Source organism: Equus asinus, chromosome 15, assembly GCF_041296235.1.
Source record: "Equus asinus isolate D_3611 breed Donkey chromosome 15, EquAss-T2T_v2, whole genome shotgun sequence".
NCBI lineage: Eukaryota > Metazoa > Chordata > Mammalia > Perissodactyla > Equidae > Equus > Equus asinus.
In genome coordinates, this window is record NC_091804.1 from 20,266,882 (window position 1) to 20,282,106 (window position 15,225).

General features: G+C 45.0%; 1 protein-coding gene across 7 annotated transcripts in view; it reads right to left on the bottom strand.

Annotated features, from left to right (window-relative positions):
- The window catches only part of PTPRA (protein tyrosine phosphatase receptor type A), a 170,989-nt gene extending 161,763 nt beyond the window's left edge, over positions 1 to 9,226 (bottom strand). For 2 of the 7 annotated variants that reach the window (XM_070485659.1, XM_070485660.1), the window contains exon 1: positions 8,920 to 9,201. The gene's annotated coding sequence lies outside the window, so the exon portion shown is untranslated. Of the gene's footprint in view, positions 1 to 8,919 lie in introns of all 7 variants that reach the window. The other 5 variants (XM_070485656.1, XM_044748735.2, XM_044748734.2 and 2 more) reach the window with 5 other exon arrangements.
- Between the last annotated feature and the right edge of the window lie 5,999 nt (positions 9,227 to 15,225).

A 15,225-nucleotide genomic window follows, 5' to 3' on the forward strand; every position in this document is an offset into this window, starting at 1 on the left:
CAATATATGGTAAATCATCTATAAACCTCCAAACACAATGAATTATTTTAAAGCTAATTCTAGAATCACATAATTTCATCCATAAATACTTCAGTACTTATCTCTAAGAGAAAAAAAGTCTTTCCTTTTCCTAATATAACTATAATACTATTATCACACCTTAAAAAAATGAAAATTGTTGAGGCTGGCCCCATGGCCGAGCGGTTAAGTTCGTGCGCTCCGCTTCAGCGGCCCAGGGTTTTGCCAGTTCGGATCCTGGGCACGGATATGCCATCACTCACCAAGCCATGCTGAGGCAGCGTCCCACATGCCACAAATAGAAGGACGCACAACTAAAATATACAACTATGTAATGGGGGGCTTCAGAGAGAAGGAAAAATTTTTTTAAAAAATTGTTTTAAAATCACCTAATATAAAAGTAGTATTCAAATTACTCCCAATGGTCTCATAAATATCTTTTTATAGTTATTTTGTATGTAACAGGATGTAAACAAGGTCCACACATTACATTTGGTTAATATGTCTCAAGTCTTTTTTAATCTGCAGTAGTTCCTCCAATTTTTTTCTTGCCGTTTATTTGATGTAACTGGGTTCATGTGTCCTATAGAACTTCTCACATTCTAAATTTCATAATTACATTCTATAAACTGGGTGCTAGATCTAGAAGCTTAATCAGACTCAGGTTTGATTTGATTTAGGAGGGGCAAGAATATTTAATGAACAGTGTTATATTTTTCCTATTGTACAACATCAGAGGAACATAAGGTTTGGTTGTATCCATTTTAGAGAGGTTATGATTGATCAGAAGGTTGTCAGTCTGATCCTTCTATTATAAACTTCCCTAATTGTTTTAACAGTCACTGATGATCAATGCCTAGGTCCTTTATTTCATTAGACCACTTGGAATTTTTTTTAGAAATACATTTGGAGATTTTTACCAGGTAACAAATTTATGTTTCCAAGTTTTTCATGCGTAAAATTATGAGAGTTTTTAGAGGTACAACAAAATCACAATGAGCTCATGAGTCATTAGGGAAATACAAATCAAAACCACAATGAGATACGACTTCACACCCACTAAGACGGCTATAACCAAAAAGAGAATAACAAGTGTTGGTAAGGATGTGGAGAAACTGGAACCCTTGTGCATTGCTGCTTAGAATGTAAAATGGTGCAGTTGCTTTGGGAAACAGTTTGGCAGCTTCTCTAAAAGTTAAACAGAGTTATTACCATTTAACCCAACAATTCAAATCCTAGGTATATACCCAAGAGAAATGAAAACATGTCCACACAATATCTTGTACATGAATGCTCACAGCAGCATTATTCCTAATACCAAAAAGTGGAAACAACCCAAATTTTCACTAACTGATGAATGGATAAACAAAATGTCCTATATCCATACAATGGAATATGATATTACTCAGCTATAAAAAGGAATGAAGTACTGGTACATGCTACAACATGGATGAACCGCAAAAATATAATGCTAAGAAGCCAGTCACAAAGGCCACATGTTGTATGATTCCATTTATATGAAATGTCCAGAATAGGAAAATCCATAAAGACAGAAAGATTAGTGGTTGCCGGGGGCTGGGGGTAGGGCAGAATAGGGAGTGAAGCTAATGGATACAAGACTGCTTCTTGGGTGATGAAAATGTTCTGAAATTAGATAGTGGTGATGGTTGCACAACTCCATGAATATACTAAAAAATCACTGTGGGCCAGCCTGGTGGCACAGCGGTTAAGTTCACACGTTCCGCTTCTCCGCGGCCCAGGGTTTGCCGGTTCAGATCCTGGGTGCAGACAAGGCACTGCCTGGCAAACGCCATACTGTGGTAGGCGTCCCACGTATAAAGTAGAGGAAGATGGGCAAAGATGTTAGCTCAGGGCGAGTCTTCCTCAGCAAAAAAGGGAGGATTCGTGATAGTTAGCTCAGGGCTAATCTTCCTCCAAAAAATAAATAAATAAAAATAAAAATCACTGAATTGTACCTTTTAAAAGGGTGACATATAGTATGTAAATTATATCTCAATAAAGCTTATTGTTATTTATTACAAGAAAAATGCTATCCCATAGCACATTTCTTTCTAAGAAAAAAGCAGTTACTTTCTCATTCATGGTTAGAATAACATCTTTGCTTGAAGAGATAGACTAAGGATATTACTTTTTCAAATAATATTTGCAGGGAAGCCATTTATCACAAAGTCAGCAGTTTTGGGGGGGTGTAAAAGAAAAACACATAACATCAACAACTCTACCACCAGATAACAATGAATGATAACCTGCCTCCATAGTCCATGAAGAGGCATGAACGAATTTCATCCTTTATTCATCAAAACAGTTGTTCTGTCAGTAGTTTACATTAGACAATTATTCCATATAGCAATATTATTAAGGCAGTCATTTACTATTAAGAATGTCTTCTCGGGCCAGCCCAGCAGCGCAGCGGTTAAGTTCACACGCTCTGCTTTGGTGGCCTAGGGTTTGCAGGTTCAGATCCCCAGCATGGACCTACGCACCACTCATCTAGCCATGCTGTGATGGTGTCCTACATACAAAACAGAGGAAGATGCCACAGATATTAGCTCATTGACAATCTTTCTCAAGCAAAAAAAAAAAAAAAGAATACGTCTTCTCCAGTACAACTTTCCTCTAGTAGCTCACAGTAGCTCACAAAAGAGGTGGTTTTTCTTGGCTTTAATTGTTAAAAGAATCTAGCAAATACTAAGGCATGCTAGAAGCTTCTATATTTTTATAACTATAGCAAACCTCCCACACTGCAAAATTTGTTCTAACATTGCTTGTTCAAATCTTGAGCAACATTTTCTACCCATCTTACAAGAATATTTGCTGACAAAGGAAAGTATTTTGGTTTCCTGACATTATTTTCCATGTACTATATCAGTCTTTTTTGTAAAGCGGGCCCTTTTGGGGTGGGGGGGGAAACCTGCCAATGGTATGTGCCTTTTTGTCTTTTATAAGAACAAGAAACCTCAAAATATACACTTTAATCATCAGGTTAGTAAAATTTTGTACGGCATCTGAATGAATAGCCTGTGACTTCAAACATCACTAGAAAAAAAAATGTAGAGGTTCTCTTATGTTCTAGATGCTTAGTTTTCAAGTCTTGGTGCTAGTGAGAGTCTCATATTTCATTATTTAATATCTCAAGGTTCTACACACTCTCAAAGCAAGATTCCTATTAATGACAGAGGATGTAAATCCATGTTTCAAATAGAATTGATACTTTCCAGTGTAATAAGAGTTGACTTAGTCACTTGATTTAATAGCTCACCAGGAGCTCGTAATAGGAGTTGGGCAAGGGTCAGCTCTGCCATTTTGTTTCTGTTTGTTTGCTTGTGCTTGCTAGTACTACTAGCATTTTCTTCAATCACTGGTTTCTTTGCAGAAATCATTTTAAGCCACTTGTCCATTTTGTGAAGCTTAGTTTAATGAAAACCAGATAATATAAACTGTTATTAATACGGCTCTGCCTGCTCACTGCAGAACTCCCTTCTCCTCCTTCAGGATCCATAGTCAACATATTAACATTGTTTGACCTATAGACCTAAGAGTATGCCAGTGACAATCCCTCAATTTAATGTTTTACCATTTTTTAGATAAAAATAAAAAGGTCTAAAATTTTCTTCCAGCATCCCAGTGAATCATCTATCTACCTCACTTTGAAAACTACTGCTCTAGATTGCAGTCACAGTGAACTGTTTACAACTGCAAATCAGATTAGTTCACTCTCTTCCTCAAAACCTTTCAATGGCTTGGCTCTGCCTTCAGGATAAAGCTCAAAATCCTTGCACAGTATGCAAAGCCCTCAACTCTGGCGGCCCCTGCCTCTGTCTGGTTCAGTGGTTCTCAAGCCTGGCTGCACATTAGAATCACCTGGAGAAAAAAATATATAAATAAATAGGTAAAAACAAAAAGAAATTAAAAAAGAATCACCTGGGAAGTTAAAAATATATACATTCTCAGGCCCCACTCCAGGCCAATTAAATCAAAATACTTGGGGGTGAGACATTTGCATGACTGATTTTTCTAAGTTCCCCAGGTGAATCTAAAGTGTAGCCAGGGCAGAGAACTACCCTCTCCTACTCACCACAGTCAGTCAGATTCTGGTGCTCATTAAGCTCTCAACTAGGCCTTGCTACCCCAAGTGTGATCCACCCACCAGCAGCATGTGCCTCACCAGGAAGCTGGTAGTAATGCAGAATCCCAAGTCCCACCCCAGACCTACTGAATCAGAACCTGGCATTTTAACAAGCTCCCCAGATGGTTCATGTGAACACTCAAATTAGAGAAGTATTACCCTAAGGTATCAAACCCCTTCCCAGCTCCAGGCCTTTGTTAAGTGCTGTTTAACTGCAAATGTATTAACACTGAACTTCTCTGGCACTCCCAAGACATTCTATTCTTCCCCTTTGATCACATCTGTAATTACCATAAGGTGATTAACATCTGTCTACTACACCAGCCCCTAAGTGTCATAAGGACAGACATCACATCCATGTAACTCAGGTATCCTCAGCTCCTGGCACAATATATGGTATTTTCAATTGAACAGCATCTGGTCTTCTATCTCATAACAATATCATCTTATCCTAAATTTCCACAATATTTCTGCCCCATCAACCATGTCTTTCTTTAAAAACAAGTTGGCTTTACCTATATAACACGTGAATATGATATATATCACAGCACTGTACTTATTTCAAAATCTAAAGGAGCTACTGGTTTCTTTTTCTAAAGAAACATAAATTAAACCTAATTCAAAGTATCATTATATTTCCCTCAAAGTAATAAAATCAAATATTATGTTTTGTTTGTAATAGCACTGGCCGGATTGTCAGGAAGCAGGGAAACTGCCGATGGCTGTGTAAACCTTTCCAGATAGCAATTCAGCAATGAAACTGTTCCTGACTCAGTGAACTCACTTTAGGGGGTAAGAGTCCAAGAAAATAATCCAAAATAAGTATTTGAACAAGGGTGCTCAGAAGTACCATTACAATAGTAAAAAGGAGGGGTGGGGAGGTGGAAAGAATTAAAAAGAATCCACAAGCAACAGTTATCAATATAGAATACTATATTCATAGCATATATACTATCAGTATAGAATACTATACTATGATTTAAGATAGAGATACATAAATGAGTAATTCTTGTATTCGAGAATACAAAAACCATATACTGCATGTACTGATTATGATTACACTTATAAAAAATCTACGCCTGTACATAAATGGATATAAATTTAGAATAAACGTAAAATTAATTTCACATTTAATGGATTCTCTTTTCTATTGAGAATATATTAAAACAAATTTTAAGGTTGGGTTATTTGTGGGTTTGCTGCTCAGTTTTATTAAGTTAGTGTTGTGTTATTGCTATTTTTGTTGTACTCAGACTCACTAAAAAAACATCTCTTCAGCTTTGGCATCTGGAAACATTTATTAGTTACTGCACTAAACAGAAGATTCTATATTTGGCCAGCTTCCTGCTTATCATTCAAACTTCACCTGCCTCTCATTTTTTCCACATGAAGGTGGAGAAAAATAATGCATCAATGTTTACAAGTCGACTCTGAGCGCCTCCAATGAAAGGTGCTGGGCAAATACAAATCAGAGCTGCTTAAAAAACCACCAGCACCCACAATGACTGTCTTGTGCAAGTCACTTTATCCTTCTGAGCCTCAATATCTCCCTCTGTAAACTGAAAGAAAGAAGATAGAATCACATGGGGAGAGAAAGTTAGGTAAGGAAAAAGTAGGCATATGATATTTGAAAAAGCATCCCAGGCGATCTTGATGTATACTCTGACAAAAATCTATTGTCTTATTCATATTTCTGGGGAGAGGATAAGCTAGGACAACCCCCTTGAAGGGGGATGATTTGGCTACATGTCTGAAAATTTAAAATGCACCTGTATCCTTTGACACAGTAATTCCACTTTTGGAAATACACTATTGGATAATTTTACACAAGAGCACATAACAAAGTATGCACAAGGACATTCACTGTAACGCTGTAATAGAAAAACTTGGCAACAACTTAAACGTTTAACCCAAAGACTAGTTACAAGTTACGGTGCAGCCATACAACGATGTAAGTAAAAGAATGTCAACAAAAAGATGTAAGTAAAAGAATGTCAACAAAAAGAACGAACAGCTCTATATGTACTAATATGTAATGATTTCCTAAACACGTTAAGTGAAAAAAAAGCAAGGTGTGACTGGTATGTACCATGGGTGGAAGAATATGGACATGAATAGACACGTGTTTATAAGTGTCTGTCAAAGGCTACAGAAACTTGAAACTTCAGCCATCTCTGGGGAGGTCAGGGTACCAAGGAGACTTATTTCTCTCTACATAACCTTTTGTACTGCTGGAATTTTTTCTCCTATGTATTTATTATCTTTTCCCGAAACTGAGCAGAATTGTCTTTAGGCCTCCCTCTGGGTCTAAGAGGCTGTGATTCTGCCTCTGTGGGGCCTTGCCATTGTCTCCTAAATTGCATGGGCATGAGCATCTGGCCCCATGCTGCCCTAGAATGACCCTTCCAAAGCCCAGTCAGCCCAAGTCCCTGACCTCCTTTAAAATCTTCATGGCTCTCCACTGCCCAAACTCTAACACAGCACATACAGCCCTTCAAGCTGACCCTAATCTCATCTCCCATCCTTCTCTCTATCCAATCCAACTATGCTTAACCACTCTCTGCTCTCCAAAGACAGTGGGTTCCTTCCACCTCCACACCTGCTTATGCTGGTCCCTCTTTCCTATATCCTGTCTACCACAAACTCCTACACATCCTTCATGACCCAAAGGCCCCCTCCCAGAAAGCTTTCTCAGACCATCCAGGAAAGAATGCTGTCTATCCAGCCAGGCAGATGCTCTGGAACTAGACTGCCAAGATTCAAATCCTAACTATTTCCTCATCTGCCCACTGTATGGCCTCAGTTTCTACCTGTGTCAAATAGGAATAAACCCCTATGTCTGTTGAAAGGAGTAAATAAGTAATGTGTGGAAAGCATTTATGACATAGCCTGTCACAAGGCAAATAAAAGATAACAGTTATTATTATTACATCTCATAGCACCTGTAAGTATTTGTATCCACCTATCTTGCATTAAACTGTGAGCCCCTCAAAGGTAAAGATATGACTTCCTCACTTTTATCTTGTATCCCAAACACTTTGCCTCGCAAATAGAAGGCACATGAATGTACTTAAGTCAGAGGACTGGCTTTTCTGGTTCTGAATGTCACCCAGATGGTAAATAAGTGGCTAAAAGGTACCCAGTGAACAGCCTCCTAGATCCTACCATGCCTTAGAGCATACATATTGGCCAGGCCACCTCAGGCAGGCAGAGGTGAAAAAGAGACCCTTTCAGAGTCCAGTAGACTGGAGGCAAGTGGGATGAGATCAGCCAATAACTTCCCGCTGACTATTTATGGAGGCTGGATGGGATGGACAAGGAGAGATGGAGGAATCATAGATACTAAAAGGCCTAGGCGTGCACTCAAAGCAGGACTTCAGGAAAGGTTCTCTCGGGGAAGTGGGTACCCGGCAGTAAACAACAACAAAAAAAGCCACAACATAAGGGGGAAGAGATGGGATGGGGACCTACAAGACAATTGGGAGGAAGAACCCTCTCAGCATGGGGGATGGAAAGGTAAACAAGACACAGCTCCTGCCCTCAAGAAGCTTCTCAAATGAGAAGAGCTTTTACAGGAAACAGTGAAGCTCGGCAGGTAAAAAGCTGGGGAGGAAAGAGAATCACACAAGCAAAGGCATCCAAACACGCAGAGAGGCAGCCCAGCAGCTCTGAATGGCCAGGGAGGGGCACGAGGGGAAGGAGAAATGAAAGGTTAAACTAAAAGTAAAACAGTAAGTTGAGGCAAGACTGTCAACGGCCTTGTATGACCTGATAAGGCATTCTGGGCTTCATTCATCCCATGGGAAAAGGAGAGGGAGGGAATTTTTAAGTAAACAAGTGACAGCATCAGATCTGTGTTTTTAAAGGAGTGGCCAAGCAGGAAAATGTTCGCCCATCTTCCACAGTCAGTCCTCTCCTCGCCCACCATCTTCTGGTTCTAGAGCCGCTCTAACAGCAAGCAGGTGGCAATGAAGCAATCTCCCCAGAGACGCGACTGGTTCTAGAGCAGGAATCCCTGCCCTGGGCCAAGGCTGGGGAAGGCATTCGCCCTGCGAGGGAGGTTCTGAACGTTCCTCTTTTCCTGTCCTACCAACATCATCACTGACCTCAAAAAACAGACAAACAAACAAACAAAAAGCCGTCCACATTGGGCCATTATTAATTTTATCTTCAGGAAATACAATTAGGAACTCGTATTCTTTATTTAATTCACCAAAAGTAAAAAAAAAAAAAAAGGGGGACGAGATCAGCATTCCCATTTGGCTCATTTGGCATTCTGGGCAGCTCGGAGCCCCCAGCCCCCTTCCTAAGCAGCCTCAACAGTTGGGAGTGGGTGGGAAAGAGGCGGGCCTGGGAGAGGGGCCAGGGGGGCTTTAAGGGGAAGAAAAGTTGGTCCCTGCAAGAGCAAACGTTTTCGTGCCAGCAGTTGTCCTCTTTCTTCCCATTAAATGGACCTGAGCAAATTCTGTCCTCGCTGGTCCCAGTTTCTTCTTTCAGAATGAGCTGCGGCGGCGCCCGGCCCGGGAGGACGCCCGCGAAGTTCCCGGGCAGTCCAGAGGGGTCGCGCCCCGTCCGGCACGCTTCCGGGGACCCCCCTGCGGACAGCGCAGGGAGGTGGGATCCGACTGGAGACGCCCGACGGGTCCTCCCCGGAATAGAGGGATTTGGGCTCCGGCCGAGGACCCCTCCCACCCGCCCCCGGAGCGCCCGGCCCTCCAGAGCCCACCCGGGCGGCGGCAGCCGCGAGCACTCACCGAGTCGGGCGCTGGGCGGGACCGCTGGGGACGAGGACGGCGGCTCCGCCTCGGTTCCGCGGCGGCGGCGGCGTCTCGGTCCGCCACACGCCCTCAGGGCCGCCGCCCGGCCCGCGGCTCGGAGCCCCGCGGCAGCGGCGGCGGCCTCGCCTCCATGGCGAGGGGAAGCGGCTGAGGGGCGACTGGGCGGGCGGCGGTGATGGCGGCGGCCCCGGGTCCGAGCTGGGTCGCGCGCGCGCGTCTCTGTCAGCGCCGCGCTCGCTGCAGCCTCGCTCCCGACACGGCCTGGGCTGTAAGGCGCCTCCTCATTGGTGGTTCAGAGACGGACGCTGATTGGCCCACGCCGAACGGGCGTCTCCGACTCTCTTGGGCCCCGCCCGTGCGTGCCTCCGAGCGCCCGCTCGCTGGCCTGGGGCGCAGAGCCGGGTCTCACGCGCTCGCGGTCTCACGCTTGGCCTGGGAGATGTGTGTCCCACTGCAGCCCAGTCCTTAGCGAGGCGGGACCCCGGGAGCACCGGCCGCCCGTGCACCAACGCCTTCCTCCGCCCTACGTCCCAGCCCCCTGGACGTGGGCCTTCTTCCCAGTTTACAGATGCGGAAACTGAGGCCAGATACAAGTTACTCCAGTGTCTAGCGACCGGGGCAGCCTGAAACTCAAAACCCGTCTTTCCACTCCTCTATCTAAACGTATTTCATTCAGACCTTTTTTGTTTTGCTAATTGCTGCAAGGTATTTAAAGGACGAAGGCTCTCATTGGGGAGAGAGGAACCTACAAAGCCCTTAGAACGGGCCTGGCATGGTGGGTGTCCTCCTACATCGAGTCAGCCCACGCCATCCCCACCCGAGTCCCAGGGAAATCTCTCCCACTTTCCAGACGCGCATACAGGGGACTGGCTCGCCACCCAGCCGGTAGAAACACGACACATGGTGCTCTGCGGTGGGGGTGTCGTTTGCCATAAGCCTGGAAAGGGAGGGGAGGTTCCAAGCGCAAAGGACCAGGAGATGCGTCCCCCGGCTGGGGCCGGGAACAGGGTGGGATGGGGGAGTGGACCTTCTCCCCAACACTCCCTACCCAACGTGTGGCGCCCCAAAGCCGTCCGGCCGGCCGACCGCAGCGTGTTCCAAGGCTGCAGGACCTGGAAGCCCGCAGCTGAAGGCCAATTACACAGTTGTGGTGGGAGACACTTTCCTGATTGTGGCCCTTACGCAGGGTCCCTTGGACGCACCGGGGCCGGCTCAAGGAGAGTGGCTGGGCGTCTGTAGGCTGGCGCTTGCCAGCGGACACTTCATTCCAGACCCAGAGACTGCGCTGCCTGGGGTGGGTGGAGGCAAGCCGCTCCTCCAGGCGCGCAGGCTCCGAGCCCCCTTCTCCCACTCCCTGCGAGGCAGAGCCCCACGTTCAGCGCGCCCCAGGGGAAGGGTCTGAGGCTGGCGGCAATTCTTCACGCCGGGGAGGGTGTGGCAGGGACATTTCGGCACAGAAGAAGGAGCCCACATCAGCTGCCGTTTCCACATGGTTGGTACCCCTACCACCTCCAGTCCCACCACCGCCTGCAGTTGGGTCGCCAACTGAGGACTCTGTGCAACCGCCTCCCCCGCCCGTATTATGGAGTAAGCGAGTGTATGCTGACCAGAGCCACAGCCTGGGACTACGGGGTGCGGTGGGCCTCCTTCAGGCCATCCGGGACAGGGAAGCCCCTCCTTAAGTGGGCGTTATGTCTCTCACGCCCTCTCACAGGGCTGGTCCAGAGGCGTCATGAAACCGAGAAACTCAAGGCGCCTCTGCCAGATAGACAGTTCAGCCCAAAGGCCTGGAGACCGCATGCCCAGTCTCTCGCTGGACCCCAGGGGCAGCCAAGGAGGGCAAGCCCTTCCACACGCCCACTATTCATGTTTCCCAGGAAGTCTGAACTCAGTCTATCTGCACACCGAATGGAAAAGTGAAAAACCTGAACTCAAAGTGTTAAGAAACTCTGAAAAATGACTGTGAGTGTAAGAGGTCCCTGGGGAGCTAGGATAGCCCTGTCCTAGGACCAAACCCCACCAGCTTAGTTTTACCTTATCTGCATCTGACCTACACTAATATTTCTTAATATGTTTCTTTTGATTAATTTTTTTATTTATAGCTTTGCTTATAGTCCCATAAAAAGGTTTGCCATGCTTATATTTTCTAAGATACATTGAAATAAATAGCTATTAAAATAAAAATGTTCATCCTTGAAGTCATCTGAAGGATCCCCACCCCATCTGACCACACTTGGGAAAGTGCTGCAGTGGGTGTGGGAGTCAGAGAGCCCTGCAGTTCAAGCTTCAGCATTGGCTGGGTGATCTGAATCTTCTTCTGCTACTCTTCCCGGAACCTCCCTTGTTGTACTGAGAATTACAGGCATGTACAGCTTGGCAAGTAACCCATTCTCAGGAAACACAGTGCCTTCTCTCCATGAGACAGCTGCACTGTGTCAGAGGATTTTTGGTGTGTGTGCAGGGGTGACAGAACCTCAGACTAAGGAGAGGCAGGGTGTTGAGTGTCCCATTCTGGAGACCCTGGGAAGGAGAGTTCAGCTCAGCAACCACATAGACCCTGACTCTGGTGAGAGACAACAGAGTCCCATCCTGGGCTGCCCACCTGTGGAGGCCTGCCCCGCCTCCTCATCCTACCTGCTGCCCAGGATGTCCACAGCTTCTCCCCATCACCATAGGGCAAAGAGCTGTCTTTGAAGAGGAGAGGAGGGGAGAAGAGAAGAACTGAGAGAGGGAGGGGAGGCAGGCTTCCTGTACCCAGGCCCACCCAAGTGGTAGACTGCTCACCATCCTGCTTTAGTCCCAGCCCATTGGAGCACACACCTACAAGTAGGCACTTGTCAGCTACCCAACAGGTGCCCTAGGAGTCATGGGGTTCATGAGAGAAGGACTAGACTAGATGGAGAGCTGGAAGATGGGGTAAAAGACAAGTCACTTCCCCTCTAGGGGCCTCCTTTCCCATGTAGTAAATGGAACAATGAGTCATTCACTCAACAAATACTTATTGAGTGCAGACCATGTGCTGGACACAGCAGGGAATAAGACAGAAAAGGTCTCTGCTCTCAGGAACTTACATTGTGGATGGGCCAACAGACAATAAACAAACAAGTGAACAAGAAAACTTTCCAAATGCTGTAATGAAAATAAAGCAAGGCAGTAAGATAGAAAGTTGAAGTAAACGAGAGCCAAGTGTCTTTCTAGGCCACAGTTCTACTCCCAAGGGTCATTCACCAGAGCTTTGTACCTAAAAGAGACTGCAGCCCTGAGAAAGGAGCCATTGCCCTGACCCTCACTCCAGGGCTGCCATTGATATCTTAAACTAGAAGAAATGTTTCCACATTCTCTGCCCCCAGCACCAAAATCCTGGTCCCAGGCCCAATCCTAGCCCCATCCATTGGCCAAGACTAGGCCCCACCTATGACTACAGGCTCAGGCCTGCCGTACAACTCACTCAGGGTACAGGCATTTTACACTAATTTCGACTGACCAATTGAGGATTTGAAAAAGATCCTAGTTGTTTTTAAAACATCACTATTTATAGGGGTATGTGTTTGTCAAAAATCAGCAAATGTACACTTGTCAGCATTATATATAGATTTTGTCTGAAAAGAAAAAAATTGCAAATAATTAACTCTAGTTAATGAAGTGCATTCTGAAATATTTAGAGGTAAGTGTACTAATGACTGCAACCTACTTCGAAATGCATTAAAAATAAGCCAGATTAATAAGATGGACGGAGGGAAGGATAGATGTACAATCAAGTAACTACAGTCATGTGTTGCTTAATGACAGAGATACATTCTGAGAATATGTCGTTAGGTAATTTTGTCATTGTGCAAACATCATAGAGTGCACTGAAGGGGAACAAAACTTGCCACCCCAAAATGTGTCTTTTGAAGATTACTTTAGGCTATTTTTAAGAAACAGACAGACTCAAAGTTTTTCTTATCTTCCCCTTAACTGCCTAAAAGAATTCAGATTAAAAAAACCTGTCTTAGGAAGCAAGCTATCACCTTAGCATAACATGAACTAGGTGGTAGACAGGGAGCAACCTAGAAAGTCTGTTTGTTGTGTCCCCCTCTGTGTTCTTGTTTCTGTGTGGCCAAACACACACTTGTTTTCCAAACGTTTGCTTCTTTTCAGCTACCTGTGAATTGCTTTCCTTTTCTTTGAAGTCCCTGACTCTCCCCACCCCCAACATCTTCTTTTGTCTTTAGCTAAGGATGGTATTTAAGGTGAGGGCTTTGGTCATTTTGGCAAATTACTGTTTTCCTGGGTTTTTCCCATGCATACGTTATTAAACTTGGTTTTTTTCCTCCTCTTAATCTGTCTCATGTCAATTTAATTCCTAGACCAGCCAGAAGAACCCAGAAAGGTAGAGGAAAGTTTCTTCCTTCCCTACAGTACTTAGACAAACCTAGATGGTCTAGCCCACTACACACCTAAGCTATATGGTACTAATCTCATGGGACCACTGTCATGTATGTGGTCTGTTCATAACTGAAATGTCATTATGTGGCACATGACTGTATCATAAAATGTTAATGGTAGAATCCAGGTGGCGGGTATAGAGATGTTCACCATAAAATCCTTTCAACTTAGCTGTATCTTTGAAAGTTTTTATGATAAAATGTTGGGGAAAAAAATCAGTGTTTAACTTTACAAAAAAGTACACAAAGCTACCTTTAATTTTCAAACAACTCTCCCCACAAATAATTCCAGTGCTTCTCCACACACACAAACTTTTTATGAAGTTGTAATCACTATGCTTGTATAAATGTTATCATTGTTAGTTCTCATATATTTGTACAACTTGATGTGTACAGTGATTAATGTTTGCACATCACTTCAGTAGATATGGTGTATGTTATTTTGGGGACATAGGCTTTTTATTGTGTATATTCTAAATGCACTGCCCTGGGCTCCCCTTCCAGAGAGGACAGACTGGATCGTATGGTACTAACCCCTTTTCACTGAGAACAACTAGAAAAACTGGAGAAAACATTTTTTAAAGGCATCAAAGAACTATCAGGGCAGTGAAGAGTTGTGGGGCCGAGACTAGGGAGGAAAAACCCCAGAATGATGATCCCAGTATTCTGGATCTCCTTTCCTCTCCCCAGAGGTGTCTGCTGATTCTGAGAGAGAAGCCTGATAGGCTGTGCCAGACTGTGATTCCAAAAACTGGCCACGTTTCCAGTTCTACACACTCCTCCAGAGCTTTGCTACTCCCCTCTCAAGAGGTGGAGTCTATTTCCCCTTCAAAATGGGTGGGGTAAGCCTATGTGACTGCCTTGATAAATGTGGCAGGTTTGACTGTGTGTGACTTCCAAAGCTAGGTTAAGGAAGACAGTATGGCTCTGCCTGGCTTTCTTGGGATGCTGCCCTTGCAACTTGGCCGCCATATTGTGAGGTACTGCAGGTTGTAGGTGTCCTGGCCAGCTAAGGTTCCAGTTAACAACCAGCTTCAACTGTCAGATTTGTGAATTGCCATGCCTTCAGATGAATTCAGGCCCCAGCTGTCAAGTCACCCCAATCTTTGAAAGTTCCAGCTGATTTCTTAGACATTGTGGAGACAAACCATCATCTTATCCTGTCCAAATTCTTGACCCACATAATTAGTGAGCATAATAAATCGTTATTTTACAATTTGATTTATATCCCCTTGGAGGATTTGACAAACTTACTTTTACAAATCAGGTGGGGGAAGAAAAAGAAAAAGAAACACCTTACTGGGCTGTCTCTCGCTCTTTTTAACCATGATCAGCCTAAGGGGGTCAAAGAGGGGAAAGTGGGAAGCTCCAATGAGGCCTACCCTCCCTCAGGGCTTTGGTTTCCTCCTTTGTCCTCCTTCTAGACTAAGGGAGCAACAAGAGGAAAAGGTAATGCCCTCTGTTGGATGGGGGCGCTGGGTCATGAAGCCAAGGTGCACCGGAGTGCAAACTGAAGGCTGAAGATAGGGGACTGAAGGGCCACAGTGTTCCTACTGACTGGGGATGAAGCCTCCACTGGGGGGAGGGTGGAGCCAGGGGTCTCCAGTTTGCAGTTCGTCCTTGGAAGAATTAAGATCTTCCTTTTCTTTTCAGCCCAGAGACCACTCAGGAATTGCTCCGTTCACCACTGTTCAGTAGGCAGGGTTTCCAATGGCTCCTCCTCCAACCCCTCCATCCTGCTGGCCACATGACTCTCATTAGTCCTCCAATCCTCACAGTAATACAAACCCAGGGCCTTGCCTCGGGCTCTTCTGCTCACAGAGGGCCAAATTCCAGCTCTAAGTCATCCCTCCTC